The sequence below is a fragment of the Anomaloglossus baeobatrachus genome, chromosome 8, assembly GCF_048569485.1.
Source record: "Anomaloglossus baeobatrachus isolate aAnoBae1 chromosome 8, aAnoBae1.hap1, whole genome shotgun sequence".
NCBI lineage: Eukaryota > Metazoa > Chordata > Amphibia > Anura > Aromobatidae > Anomaloglossus > Anomaloglossus baeobatrachus.
In genome coordinates this window covers 11,984,221-12,000,471 of record NC_134360.1, presented here as the reverse complement: position 1 = coordinate 12,000,471, position 16,251 = coordinate 11,984,221, and the positions used below count along the sequence as shown (strand labels likewise).

Sequence of the window (16,251 nt, the reverse complement as noted above, 5' to 3'; positions counted from 1 at the left end):
TTAACCCTTAAGAGCTTTAGAATTTTTTTTTACTTAAACGTGTATTTCGGGCTGAAAAAAAAAATCATTTTTGCAAATGGATTTCTTTAAAAATGTTGGCTTCTATTGCTGGCTGCAGATTGAGTCAACTGAAAATCCATCAGTGAGCCCACTACAACGGTCTAATGGGAAGCTTGTAAGTCTTTATCTGTTTTTTTCTGATCTCTTCTCAGATGATTTATGACCACAGACGATATAAATAAATGTGCAGAAAACAAGAGCCCGTGAAAGCAAAATAGAGCAAAGATTTTAACGAAACCCAACAGCAAAAATTATTTTTAGTTTAGTGTTTAAAAAGAATAATATATATATATATATATATATAATATTTATATATATATATATATATATATATATATATATATATATATATATATATATATAAAACTATATATATTTATTTTTTTATTTTTTTTTTATTTCAATAGATTTTTATTAAGATTTTGCACAATACAGGTTAAAAAAGAAGAATAATAATATTCTTTAATTCTATAGCGCCAACATATTCCGCAGCGTTTTACAATTCAGAAGTTCTAATAGAAACAAACATTCATAAGTAGCAGTTATAGAAAATGCAATAATTAAAGGAAAAAAAAAAGACACCCCTGCTTGTAATGGCTTGCAATCTACAATGGGGTGAGGTGGGGGCGACAAAATCGCACTCACCAGACCCCGAATAACTACAGTTGACAATTGTCGATGGTGGATGGGCTCTCACACAGAGATCAGCATTGCTGTCAGGTCACACACATCGGGTCACAGTGTCATTCCGCTGTCACTAAGGCTGCTTTCACACTTGCGTTGTTTGGTATCAGTCACAATGCGTTGCGTAATGCATGTCACTGATGCGTTGTAAATAGTGTGATAATAAAGGCAACGGATTCCGGTGAAATACCGTTTTACGTTAGAGAGAGAGAGAGAGGACGACGGAATCCAGCACCATAGACATTCATAATGCCTCTTAACGGACCCTGACGGAATCCTGCGGAGTGCATTTTTTCACAGCAACAAAAAACGCTACATTGCGCATTCCTCCTGCCCGATGGTCAGTCACTAAACGACTGATGCGCCGTGGGGTGGATGCAACGCAGACCATCAGTTGCAATCCGCCCTTAATAGAAGTCTATGAGGAATAAACAGATTCCTGCAAGGGTTACTGTAATTCCTCAAGGTGGCGGATTGCAACGGATGCCGCACAACGCAAGTGTGAAAGCAGCCTAACTCTGCAAAAGTGATGCTGGTTCTAGCCAACAGGGAGAGGAACGCTGTGGAGTGTGGGGTACCTGACAGCAACGCAGACCTGTATGTGAGAGCCCATTCACTTGCCAACTCTACGGGGTACTTTACACGCTGCGACATCGCTACCGAAATATCGTCGGGGTCACGGTTGTTGTGACGCACATCCGCCGCCAGTAGCGACATTGCAGCGTGTAAATCCTAGGAGCGACGATGAACGAGCGTAAAACAGTCAAAAATCGCTGATTTGTGTCACGTCGTTCATTTCCATAATATCGCTGCTGCTGCTGGTACGATGTTGTTCCTCGTTCCTGCAGCTCTACACATCGCTATGTGTGACATCGCAGGAACGACAAACATCTCCTTACCTGCGTCCACCATCGATGCGGAAGGGAGAAGGTGGGTGGGATGTTATATCCCGCTCATCTCCGCCCCTCCGCTTCTATTGGCCGGCCGCTTAGTGATGTCGCTGTGACGCCAAACGCACCTCCCCCTTGAAGGAGGGATTGTTCGGCGGTCACAGAAACGTCGCCGACCAGGTAAGTGCGTGTGAAGCTGCCGTAGCAATAATGTTCGCTGCGGCAGCAATCGCCACATATCACATGTGCGACGGGGCGGGTACTATCGTGCTCGACATCGCTAGCCAATACTAGCGATGTCGCAACGTGTAAAGTATCCCTACATGTCTGTGGTCTGTTAAGTGCAATTCTTCTGGATGGGGTGGAGGGGGGAGGATCTGCCTTCTTTTTGGAGTAATCTCACAGTACATTAGGAATAGCCGTGTTTCCCTGAAAATAAGCCCTGGCACATTTTTCAGAGCAAAAATAACATAAGACCCAGTCTTATTTTAGGGGCAACAACACGGTAGCTACAAAGTTTCTTCCCAATGAAAAGGTTACAAGTTGTTGCCCCCTGGAGCTCCCTCCGCATCGGAGCTCACTTTTATAACCCCATATATTGCTGAGACGTGAGCGTGATCTGCAAATATCATAGTTGCATCTTATACAACATCTTTAAAAAAAATAAATCTGTAAAGTTGCTTCAAACTTTTTTCTGTATTTTAAAAAACAAAAAAATAAATAATTCCAGAACTCTACGTAACCCAACTGCCAACAGGACCCTCAAAGTCTGGTTAAAAAAATGGAGCCGTCCTTCCCATTCTCATCTGCTCATCACTCCTTCACTTCTAGCAATTCCTATTCTGATACTGTTTATAAATTCTCTCCTAATAAATCTCCATTAATGTCGTCATTTTTAAAATCTTCCTCTAACAATGAAACCATATTAACCGCAGTGCAAATCTATCCTAATATTGAATACATTTGATGAAAACTTTAAGAATGTTCTTGTATCACTGATTCACTTTTTCTTTTCTTTTTTTCTAATTGGCAGAACAAAAAGAGTTGTGAGTTTGAAGACAATGGACTGTGGGGGTCGTGCTCCGACCCCTGATGACAGCAATTAGTCAGTCTTGTAATGTGAATAACGTCGTGTGTGTTGTGTAAATATTGTGTTGCGCTGTGCATTGTGTGCTGCGATAATGTAATGTATAATGGTGCATAGTGTATAGTAACGTAAGGTAAAAGGTTTATAATGTAGTATGTGCTGGTGCAAGGTTATGCATATGATATAGTTGTTAGTTAGCATTGGATAAGGCCCCTTTCACACATCAGTTTTTTGCCATCAATCACAATCCATCAAATTTTGAAAAAAACGGATCCAGCGACTAGTGCTGCTGGATCCTTTTTTTTCTCATTGACTTGTATTAGCGACGGATTGCAACGGACAGCCTCACATCAAAAAATGTTTGTCCGTCAGACGGAGACGACGTCAACGGTAACGCTTTTTGTATACATCGAAATAAAAGACAGCGACAGATCAGTCGCCGTTCGTCGTTTGGTAGAATGGAGGCCTATGAGCGCAGGATCCGTCGTCATCCATCAAATGGCAGAATCCGGCGACGGATTCTGTTTTTTTAAACTGAGCATGCTCCAAGTAATATTTAGCCCCCAGCTAGTCTGATCCGTTGCTAAAATGGATTTGTCGCATCAGTGTTGCTACAATCTGCGACGGATCCGTTGATCCATCAAGAAAACGGATTGTGTTTGATGGCAAAAATCTTATGTGTGAAAGGGGCCTAAGGTGTAGTATAAAGAAAGGTATAGTGTATACGATGTGATAATGTAATGTTTGTGTAGGGAAAAGGTTAAGTCTGCCCAGCAATAGACTGCAGGGGCAGGCAGACTTTATTTTGGGACCAGCCCACCCAGTGAGGGGTCAAGTAAAGGAAAAGGTTCTTGCTCAACAATGTGCTGAGAATAGTAGCTGAGAGCGACCTTGTGTGAAGAACATTGGACGGTTAGGCTGCTGGCTGATCAGCCTTCAAGAATTGGGAGGAACTCGACCATTCAAGTGTTTAGGTCCTTGACAAAAAATCAGACCCCACTCAGATGACATCCAAGTGCAGTCACATTTTCACAAACTGACAGAACGGAGAAGGTGGAGAAACTTTTTTTTCTCTTCAACTTTGAGAAAAACTGATGCCATCGTGACCGAATTCTGATCAGAAAAATTAGACATTTTTCTGGGATGTAGAAAATAACAGTCTTATATACTGCTCGATGTAGCCTAAAAGTGCCCAAACACTTTACATAAGTTAGTCCAAAGCTATCCCTCCCAACTCCCCCATGAACGCCCGCCTTGGCCGAGCATTCGTATGTCTCCTATGGAGAGAGCGGAAACTCATCGTCTGGCAGCAGCTATGGCCGTGTTCATGTGGTGCCCCTGAGGCTTCAGTTGCCACAGGGTACTGCGCCTCACTTAAGGTGCAGTACTCCACCTGGATCCTGGGGAGGTCGGTAACGGTTCCACTTACACAACTCATACACACAACCAGGTTGCCCTCCCCACTGGGGACCGGGCTAGGGTCGGGTTCTTAAGGCAGTCAACAAACATGGGCGGCAGCCAGCCACTGTGACAGGGACCCGAGAGAGGAGCAGTCACCTGGGGAAGTTAGGAGCCAACAGAACAGTTAGAGAGTTCTCCAGCAGGGGAGGAAGAGAGTAGATGGGTTTTACCAGAGGCTCTGGTGGGACGCAGGAGACAATACGGTCATCGAGGGGAAATCTTTATTGCTCCCTCGGGACCGGCTCTGTGCAGGGTGTAAAACCCTAGGGTGGATTTTACTTTAGGTTGTCCACCAACATCTGCAGGCTTGGGGGATTTCACGTGCCTCTGGCCCCCGCAGTTCCCAGAGCACAGTGCCAGAGAGGAACCGGGGTCGTGTTCCAGAGCAGGCCCCATGACAAACCCGCGGCACCTGCAAGCAGGCAGGGAGCAACGATTTTTCAAGAACTGGAGTCCCCAAGAGCTTCAGGGCAGGGGGATACAACACCAAGCACCAGGAGGAAGGGCCCACCGACCGTTGTACTGGCTCTGACCTCTACAGAATCGGGGCCCATCGCAGCTGATGACCGATACTTCCCTGGCGAGCGGCCTAACTGTGTGTAAAACACCTGGAACCCGCAGAGACTGTTTCTGCCTGTTGCTGCTCCGCAGTTCGGCGCTCGCCATTACTACGCTCCTCATCATCCTTTCCGGGGCCTGCTCCACCTGTGGGGAGGAGAAACAACTCGGCTGCTACTACCATCCACCCCGGAGGATAGCGACTGCAGAGGCGGCTAATTCCCTGGCCACATACCGCAGGTGGCGTCACAAAATCAAACCTGCATTACCACCACCCCCTCCTTTATTGTACACCTCGGGGCCACAAAACTGGGCACAAGGGCCACCCCGTGACATCCCACTGACCCGACATCACCAGGCCCGCTGACGAGTATTAAACCCCTGCCCCGTGGGTGCGACATTCACATATCCCATAATCATCCGTTAGATCAGATCCAGCAGGAATCCATTTTGCAAACACAACATTTTTTGTCCGTTTTGAAACATTTGATTTTTGTAGGATCTGTTTTCTTAATATTGGAGTCTATGGAAAACGGATCCGTTACCTGATCGCTATTTATCTTCCATTTGTAATTGATCCAGTAAGAAAAAAACGGATATATACAAATGCAAAAAAAAACCGGATGGATAAATAGCAATTAACGAATTCGTTCTCCATAGACTCCTATGTTAAAAAAATGGAACCTGCAAAAGCGGACAAGAAAGATGACTGCTGGATCCGTTCTAACGGAGGATTACTGGACATGGGATCTAATCCTTATCCGCCTGCAGAAGAGAAGGATCAGATGATTGAATCTGAATTTCCAGAGACTTTTTATCTTCTTTGTATCATCAGGCGAGAGTTAGGAGACCCCCAGACACCAAACGTAAAAGGCCGATCTGTCAGAAAAAAATCCATTATTTCATGTACTTAGAAATGTGTAATATTGATGGAGAAAAATATATAAAAGATAGCAAAAAAAAAGTATAATGATTTTATGCTGGAGAATTACGTAAAGATTCCATGCGAGGAAGCGGATTATCCAAATCTCAATCTCACACAAATAATCCTGCGCGTGCTGGAATATCGGAGCGTGCACTCAAGTTTATGCAGACTGTTTATCATCATTTCTGTTTATACACAGTGTAGCGACATTGCAGCCACCAGAGGGCACCAACGTTTAGCTTCGTGCCATCCTCTGCAACCAATAAACTAATAGGAAAATGTAAAGAAATACAGTAGGAGATAAACTTTACTTTCTTCAGATTAAATGGAAACTTGGTAAAGTATTGGTATGAATAGGTATAAAGAAAAAGTGCAAGCAGCAATAATTATAAAGCCCTGTGCGCACGCTGCGTTTTTTTTGCCGCGGTTTTTGCTGCAGAAAATGTGCATAACCTTCCTGCAGTCCTTCCCCAGCAAAATGTATGAGAAAATCAAAATGCTGTCCGCACATTGCGTTTTTTTTTCCCTATAGGTTTTGATGCAGAATTTCTGCAGCAAAAAGAATATGCATGTCACTTCTTTTCCGCAGGTACCACAGCAAATCCGCACCAAAAGCACACCAAACCGCGGTAAAAATGCATGCGGATTTTGGGTGCATTTTTGTGCGTTTTTGCCGCAGGTGCGGAATTCTGCAGATTTTACTTAAGGAAAATCATTTTCCCAGTGTGCACAGGGCCTTAAACTGTAAAAAGTATGTAGAGTTTTTGTCCTGGGGAAACCAGAGGAGAAAATGTAATTAATTTATGCACTAAGAGGAGGAGGAGCCGGGACAAGATCAGTGAATGTCGGGACAGCCGGACTGAGCAGTCAAATTGGGACAGGTCCCGCTGAATCCGAGAAGGTTGGGAGCTATTCATCCAGTATCCTTGCAAAAGGTGAAAACTGTACAGGAGAAGCCAACAAAGCGTCCCAAACCGCTTCTTAGGGGATATTGCGGCACCCCAGTGTCCGGGAGCCACAGTGGCATTGCCCTCTTTACCAGGGGTGATGCAATGCCTGGAACAAGGAGGACGGGTCTCTCATGTTAGGTATACCAACATTTAACATTTCCTAACTCCAGGCCAGTAGGGGGAGCTCAAGGGTCCGTTTTGAGGGAAGCTTCTCTAAGTATACTGGCCTGGAGGAGGGGTTACTTACACACACAGGAACAGAAAGTGAAACAGATCAGACGATCAGAGGCGAGCAGACATACGGTCGCTGAAAGAGAACTGTCTCACCTAGCTCTCCCATGACCAGGCGCAGCAAGCAGGACACCGGGGTCCTAGACTGTTGGGTTCTGATGCCACATCAGTAAAGCCCGGAGCGCAGGAGATTTCAAGTCCCCTGGCCCACAAGAACACCCAAAGGTGGAGCAGCAAAATAGAGCCCGGGGCCGCAGCTACACAGGCGGTACCCGTGACCGGCTCGCACTGCCCGCTATAAGGGAAAGGACAAACAACAACCAGGGAGAGGGTCACTGTGTGGCGCCAAGCAACAGAGACTCACACACTTAGCACAACAAGGAAGGCCTCCAACCCAACTGACAACTTCCAGGCTGACCGGACCCTCATTATCCTCTGGACCAGACTCCCGGGCCTGTAATAACAACTGCCAAGTAAAGGTAAAGGAAACTACAGCCCTATTGTTACGGGGGAACCGGCAGATTAGGACCAGGGGGTATATATCCTAATCGCCAGTCGGGGCCCATCGTGCTCCAGATGACAAAGGAGCTGCTGGCACCTGAGGGTTAGGCGGAGACTATAGAGCTGGATGGCTCTGAGATAACCCAGGAACTCTGGGAACCGGTCACGTGTGTTAGGACACGTCAGACCGGACGACAACCCGATTAGCGTTTTGGTGCACCTAGCGCTACACCAACCACGTGTGCAGGAAACACGTCAGGCCGGGTGGTAACCAGGTAGCGTTGACCGGAAGACCGCCACAAAAGCGCCCTGTCGGCCACGTGTGTAGGACACGTCAGGCCGAGCGGTCCTCCGATTAGCGTTTCTGGCCACCTCTCGACTGTCCGCGTGTGTGTAGGACACGTCAGGCCAGATGGGTACACCAGTAGCGTTGACTGGAAAGCCGAGGAGGATAAGGAACACCCTGTTAACTCCACAGGGGTCCTGGGGTACGCTGTCCGTGCGCGTAGGGGGCACAACCGGACAGGTGGCGCAGCAGGTGCGTTGTCCGTGTGCATAGGGGGCACAATCGGACAGGTGGCGCAGCAGGTGCGTTGTCCGTGTGCGTAGGAGGCACAATCGGACAGGTGGCGCAGCAGGTGCGTTGTCCGTGTGCGTAGGGGGCACAATCGGACAGGAAGCACAGCAGCCGCAGCCCAGTTAACGCCACTGGGCTGCTAGAGCAAGACTGGAATGGCAGGAGGGAAGCACGGCGCCTGACCCTGATGTGCCGAGCCACGAATCTTGGCGTGACAGGCACCGTTCGCCTAACCCTACCTACCGCTTCCCAACATAGGCTTATGCCGCAATGAGGCTCTAACATGGAGGTGTGCTCTGACTGAGCAAAAGTGAAGACTGCGCCCCTCCATGTTGTCTCCAGCCCCTTTTATAACCTGGGTCCGCCCCAAACCCAGGGTGGAACCACCAAGGTCCAATAGCAGAGTGCCATGTCATCAGTGACGTCACATGCGACCTATCCGGAACCGCCACATCATTGATGACCTCATGGCAGCCACGCCCCAAACACTTCACCAGTCATCGTCTGATGACCAATACTGAGGTGCCAGATCATAGGGGCGGGCCTCTGCGAGCCAGTCCGGAGTTGCCACGTCATCAGGACACCTGACACCCTCTGCCCTATCAGGGCCTGCCACCTCACGGACATGCTCAGTGAGGTCCTTACCGGACCTAGCCTCTGGTGCACTAAGTGCCTGAGCATGCCCAGTAGCCTGAGCAACAGGCTCAGAAAGCAGACTATCAGTTTGAGCATGCTCAGTAGGCACATCCCAGAACTTAGACACAGCACGAAGTCCAAGTACCTGTGCAAAGAGGCTGTTAGGGTTAATTGTGGGAGCATGCTCAGTAGCCTGAACTGAGGACTTAGTCCCAGACATAACACAATCAGGCTGAGCATGCTCACTAGGCAAAACACCGGGCTTAAACTCTGGCTGGGGTAAATCAGCGCACGCATGCGCACTAGCCGCCTCTCCACACTTAGATGTGGTGGAAGGAACAGCCAACTGGACGACCCGAGGCACGGCCAAGAACGGCAGCCGGCGCCTGGGCGCAACAGGAACCGCAGCAGGCTGCTTGCGGCTATGGCGGCGTCGGTTCGTAACACCTATGTTGTCCAGTTATTACCGGTGTTCTCAGTCCTGTACCCCGACGTTAAACCACCCAGACTACTACTCCCAATATCCTTCCTGGGGCCTGAGCTCTGCCTGTGGAGAGCTTTACCATCCGAGCTGCATTATCATTCGCCCCAGAGAAGACGTCCCGCAGCTCCTATATTAGCTGCATACCACAGGTGGCATTATTATTATTATTATTATTATTATTATTTATTATTATAGCGCCATTTATTCCATGGCGCTTTACAAGTGAAAGAGGGTATACGTACAACAATCATTAACAGTACAAGACAGACTGGTATAGGAGGAGAGAGGACCCTGCCCGCGAGGGCTCACAGTCTACAGGGAATGGGTGATGGTACAATAGGTGAGGACAGAGCTGGTTGCGCAGTGGTCTACTGGGCTGAAGGCTATTGTAGGTTGTAGGCTTGTTGGAAGAGGTGGGTCTTGAGGTTCCTCTTGAAGCTTTCCACGGTCGTGGAGAGTCTGATGTGCTGAGGTAGAGCGTTCCAGAGTATGGGGGATGCACGGGAGAAATCTTGTACACGATTGTGGGAAGAGGAGATAAGAGAGGAGCAGAGAAGGAGATCTTGTGAGGATCTAAGGTTGCGTGCAGGTAGGTACCGGGAGACTAGGTCACAGATGTAGGGAGGAGACAGGTTGTGCATGGCTTTGTATGTCATGGTTAATGTTTTGAACTGGAGTCGTTGGGCGATGGGAAGCCAGTGAAGGGATTGGCAGAGTGGCGAGGCTGGGGAGTAGCGAGGGGAGAGGTGGATTAAGCGGGCTGCAGAGTTTAGGATAGATTGGAGGGGTGCAAGAGTGTTGGAAGGGAGGCCAGAGAGCAGGAGGTTGCAGTAGTCGAGGCGGGAGATGATGAGGGCATGCACTAATGTTTTTGCAGATTCTTGGTTAAGAAAAGCACGGATCCGGGAGATATTTTTGAGTTGTAATCGGCATGAGGTGAAGAGGGCTTGGATGTGTGGCTTGAAGGATAGAGCAGAGTCGAGGGTCACTCCAAGGCAACGAGCTTGTGAGACTGGGGAGAGTGAGCAACCATCAAGTGTGATGGAAAGGCTTGTTGGAGGAGATGAGTGAGGAGGAGGAAAGACAATAAACTCTGTTTTGTCCATGTTAAGTTTTAGGAATCGCGCCGAGAAGAAGGATGAAATAGCAGACAGACATTGTGGAATTTTGGTTAGTAGGGAGGTAATGTCAGGTCCAGAGAGGTAGATCTGTGTGTCATCGGCATAGAGATGATACTGGAAGCCGTGGGACTCTATGAGCTGTCCCAAGCCGAAGGTATAGATGGAGAACAGCAGGGGTCCAAGAACTGAGCCTTGGGCATCACAAAGACATACTCATCACCCCAATCCCCATTTTTATTGACACTAGCGGGGTCACGGAACCAGGTCAGGCCACCGTGACATCCCAAACCAACACCGCCCCGATGACGAGTACTTCCCCCAAGACCGCGTGGGCGCGTCAATATCAGAGAAGAAAATAGGGTCAATATGAATCCACATTGTATATACAAGTCCTGCACATACAATAGGACGTCTGAAAGCAGCACTGAGGGTTCATGCTCGGAGCAGCTTATTTTCCCTTGGGAGCAATGTGGCAAAAATATAAGAATGTGTAAACCCAACCTAAGACGCCCATAATATGTCATCACATCAGTATGTTATCAGTATCGCATACGTAGTACTGATGAGCTGTATTCCAGGGAGGATACTGGACGCCACAAATCACTTTGGAAACGGAATCCAATGCAGATGGAATACTGACACAATACGGATCAAATACAGATCACATACAAATGCACCCTTTTTTAATACCGCTATATTCCAAAAGCCAAAACTTTTTTATCTTTTTTTTCTGTCAATGCATGTGAATAATGGCTTATCTAGAGGTCTAATGGCAAAACATCAATACTGATCCAAGCATTTCAAGCATGAGTTCCCGAAATATATGAAACACCCATTGAATTATGAGATAATATTTTTATCCCCCAAAAAATGAGACTAATTTCTTTTACGAATTCCATTTTATGCCTTTATTTGTGGGATACAATTCAGGACTCAGGCTCTTGCGCAGACACAACATTTCTGCTGCGTCCAAGACCATGAGGAATGTCTGACATTTCTTTGTAAAAAATAGGAACGAGCGCAAAAGAGATAAATGGCCCCTGCTTGTGTGCGGCGACTCCGAATCCGCCGGGGAATATGGATTCTTAATTATTGGCCTCAGTTTTGTTTATTTTGTTATGAGATGTTTCCATGATCTGCTCCAGAATTATTTTTTTTTAAACATATTCAATTTCTGACCATTACTTCAATAGGATTAGTTCCAATTAATCAAGTGAATATTATAAAGGGGAGATTAAATCCAAAACGATATTCCCATACATGGAATGGATACAAAATAGATTATACACCACTAAAAAAGTGAACTTCCAAATAGAACATTTTTTTTAAATATTTTCATTGTTTATTTTTAAGATAGTGATACAAGTATTGAGCAAATAGCATATAGAGGAGATGAGAGAGGACCCCACTGACCATAAGAGCTAACACTCTACAGGAGAGAGAGAGGACCCCACTGACCATAAGAGCTTACACTCTACAGGAGAGAGAGGACCCCACTGACCATAAGAGCTTACACTCTACAGGAGAGAGAGAGGACCCCACTGACCATAAGAGCTTACTCTCTACAGGAGAGAGAGAGAGGACCCCACTGACCATAAGAGCTAACACTCTACAGGAGAGAGAGAGGACCCCACTGACCATAAGAGCTTACACTCTTCAGGAGAGAGAGAGGACCCCACTGACCATAAGAGTTTACACTCTATAGAAGAGAGAGAGGACCCCGCTGACCATAAGAGCTTACACTCTACAGGAGAGAGAGAGAACCCCACTGACCATAAGAGCTTACACTCTACAGGAGAGAGAGAGGACCCCACTGATCATAAAAGCTTACACTCTACAGGAGAGAGAGGACCCCGCTGACCATAAGAACTTATGTGGTGCCCTGGACAAGCCAGGGGCCACAGGTAACAACACACACACACACCCCCACCCCCAGCAGTTCACAGCAGACATCCCCAGTGAAACTTGATTCCTTTCCTCGGGCTCAGACAGACACACCAGGTGGGCGGAGTCAGGAGATGGAGACGCCCACCCAGGAGTTTAGCTGGCCTGAGGCAGGAAACAGGTCCAGACAAGTTCAGGCAGAGGAAGAGAAAGGAGGTCTGCAGAGAGGCAGACATAGCCAGGGGCCTAGGTTGGAGCCTAGGGCCCTCGTACAGAAAGTCAGGCAGACGGTAGTGGCCGTCTGCAGGGAGCCGGGAAGACAGTTGGTGGAACCGTAGGTAGCCGGGGCTGGGCGGTGGCCCACCGGTACTGAACCGGGGAGCCAGCTGGAAACCGGAATGCAGGAGGAGTGTGCACGGAGGTGAAAGAAAGGACTTACACCACCAAACTGGGTCAAGGGAGAAACAACAACCGCAGCCGTCTGTGGGACCCGTCCATCCAGCCGTGTGTTTTACTGAGAACTGTGTCATCATCATTACCGGCTGAGTGAGTACCACCGTGCCGTGCGGCACCGCGCTGCCCCCGCGACCCTGCACCTCACCAGGCCCCGTAACCCGCCTGCTACCCATCCACCTACCTCACCGGGCCCCGGGACAACCAACCCCCTACCCACAGAGGGGAGAACTAACATCTAGCTGCTCCATACCATCACTCCCGGGATCCCCGTCCAGAGCAGCGGTGGTGTTCCAATCTCACCACAACCGTGGGTGGCGTCACGGACAATCTCCCTTCCCAAATCCCCTTTTACTGTGGAGCCTGGGATCACAGACCGGGTCACGCCACCGTGATACCCACAGAAGTGACCCCTGGCCCGGATCTGAGTACCCCTGGTCCCCGGGCGACACATTTGGCGTCACGAACAGGATCCTACCGCTCTGCCGTTTGGTAGAGGTGCACCTTGTTACCGCCGGCCGAAAGGTGTCTGGCCGAAAGTTTTGCAAAGCCGCCATCTTGGGCGCGAAAAATTTCCCGCTCGAGCGTCTTCCCCGAGCAGGAAAGGCGCGAAAGTGGAGCCCCGCCCCCTGAAGAAGGAAGTGCTAAAAAGAGGCTAAGGGGGCGGGATGGCGTCCGGCCGCATGTGAACCGCGGCTGTGGAAGCAGGGACGCCAGGACTCTGCCAGTGTTTGGTTCCTGGAACACCGCTGCACGAGATGTCCCGTCCGTCCGGCATCGCTGAAACCTCAGTGCCCGTGCCCGCGGCCAACGCCCTGACCGACCCGTTACCTCTGTCACCGGTAGCGGAGCTCGCAGCATCTGTGAGGGAGGGCCCAGGTCTTACCTTTGTCACCGCCCTGCCACCGGTCCCGGCTTCCATCCCAGTCGCACCGCCGATAACGACGGCCCTGGCAGTCCGCCCGGCCGCGACGGAGATGACGACGGCTCCGGCAGTCCGCCCGGCCACAACGGCAGCGAAGCACCCATCCCGTTAACTATCTGGGCAGCCTGGTTCTGGACTGGGGTCAAGGGGTGCTGCCCATTTCTTAGGGGCAGCATCAGGGCCAGGTTGTTTGGGTGGGTGATTGAAGGACACGTTCCATTGTTATTATTAAAAGTGTTTTAATGTTTGATATGCCTCCCGTTGTGGGAAGTTTGCAAAGTAATGCTTGTGTTTAATGTTTTAATCTTTTGCAGTTAAAAGAAAAATAAAACCGGTGATGGACGGGCAGCCCGCGGATGGTCTGCATTTTGCTAAGGGGGAATGTGGCGCCCTGGACAAGCCAGGGGCCACAGGTAACAACACACACACACACACACCCAGCAGTTCACAGCAGACATCCCCAGTGAAACTTGATTCCTTTCCTCGGGCTCAGACAGACACACCAGGTGGGCAGAGTCAGGAGATGGAGATGCCCACCCAGGAGTTTAGCTGGCCTGAGGCAGGAAACAAGTACAGACAAGTTCAGGCAGAGGAAGAGAGAGGAGGACTGCAGAGAGGCAGACATAGCCAGGGGCCTAGGTTGGAGCCTAGGGCCCTCGTACAGAAAGTCAGGCAGACGGTAGTGGCCGTCTGCAGGGAGCCGGGAAGACAGTTGGTGGAACCGTAGGTAGCCGGGGCTGGGCGTTGGCCCACCGGTACTGAACCGGGGAGCCAGCTGGAAACCGGAACACAGGAGGAGTGTGCACGGAGGTGAAAGAAAGGACTTACACCACCAAACTGGGTCAAGGGAGAAACAACAACCGCAGCCGTCTGTGGGACCCGTGCATCCAGCCGTGTGTTTTACTGAGAACTGTGTCATCATCATTACCGGCTGAGTGAGTACCACCGTGCCGTGCGGCACCGCGCTGCCCCCGCGACCCTGCACCTCACCAGGCCCCGTAACCCGCCTGCTACCCATCCACCTACCTCACCGGGCCCCGGGACAACCAACCCCCTACCCACAGAGGGGAGAACTAACATCTAGCTGCTCCATACCATCACTCCCGGGATCCCCGTCCAGAGCAGCGGTGGTGTTCCAATCTCACCACAACCGTGGGTGGCGTCACGGACAATCTCCCTTACCAAATCCCCTTTTACTGTGGAGCCTGGGATCACAGACCGGGTCACGTCACCGTGATACCCACAGAAGTGACCCCTGGCCCGGATCTGAGTACCCCTGGTCCCCGGGCGACACACTTACACTCTACAGGAGAGAGAGAGGACCCCACTAACCATAAAAGCTTACACTCTACAGGAGAGAGAGAGAGGACCCCGCTGACCATAAGAGCTTACACTCTACAGGAGAGAGAGAGGACCCCACTGATCATAAAAGCTTACACTCTACAGGAGAGAGAGGACCCCACTGACCATAAAAGCTTACACTCTACAGGACAGAGAGAGAACCCCACTGACCATAAGAGCTTACACTCTACAGGAGAGAGAGAGGACCCCACTGACCATAAGAACTTACACTCTACAGGAGAGAGAGAGAGAGAAAGAGAGAGAGAGCGAGGACGCTGCTGACCATAAGAACTTATACTCTACAGAAGAGAGAGAAAGATCCCACTGACCATAAGAACTTGCACTCTACAGAAGAGAGAGAAAGATCCCACTGACCATAATAGCTTACACTATACTGGAGAAAGAGAGAAAGGATCACACTGACCATAAGAGCTGACACTCTAAAGAAGAGAGAGAGACAAAAGATCACATTAACCATAAGAAATTACACTCTACAGGAGAAAGAGCGAGAGGACCCGGCTGCCCATAAGAGCTTACACTCTATAGGAGAGAGAGAGGACCCCACTGACCATAAGAGCTTACATTCTACAGGAGAGAGAGGACCCCACTGACCATAAGAGCTTACACTTTACAGAAGAGAGAGAGAGAACCCCGCTGACCACAAGAGCTTACACTCTACAGGAGAGAGAAGGTGAGAGAGGACCACACTGACCAATAGAGCTTACACTCTATGGGAGAGAGAGGACCCCAATGACCACAAGAGCTTACACTCTACAGGACAGAGAGCAGACCACACTGACCATAAGAGCTTACATTCTACAGGAGAGAGAGAGGACCCCACTGACCATAAGAGCTTACACTCTACAGGAGAGAGAGGACCCCACTGACCATAAGAGCTTACACTCTACAAGAGAGAGAGGACCCCACTGACCATAAGAGCTTACACTCTACAGGAGAGAGAGGACCCCACTGACCATAAGAGCTTACACTCTACAGGAGAGAGAGAGGACCCCACTGACCATAAGAACTTACACTCTACAGGAGAGAGAGAGAGAGAAAGAGAGAGAGAGCGAGGACGCTGCTGACCATAAGAACTTATACTCTACAGAAGAGAGAGAAAGATCCCACTGACCATAAGAACTTGCACTCTACAGAAGAGAGAGAAAGATCCCACTGACCATAATAGCTTACACTATACTGGAGAAAGAGAGAAAGGATCACACTGACCATAAGAGCTGACACTCTAAAGAAGAGAGAGAGACAAAAGATCACATTAACCATAAGAAATTACACTCTACAGGAGAAAGAGCGAGAGGACCCGGCTGCCCATAAGAGCTTACACTCTATAGGAGAGAGAGAGGACCCCACTGACCATAAGAGCTTACATTCTACAGGAGAGAGAGGACCCCACTGACCATAAGAGCTTACACTTTACAGAAGAGAGAGAGAGAACCCCGCTGACCACAAGAGCTTACACTCTACA

The 16,251-nt window shown here is 49.1% G+C and overlaps 1 protein-coding gene across 1 annotated transcript in view; it reads right to left on the bottom strand.

Annotated features, from left to right (window-relative positions):
- Positions 1 to 16,251, bottom strand: part of CACNA2D3 (calcium voltage-gated channel auxiliary subunit alpha2delta 3) — a 1,156,773-nt gene that overhangs the window by 661,675 nt on the left and 478,847 nt on the right. The window lies entirely within an intron of this gene.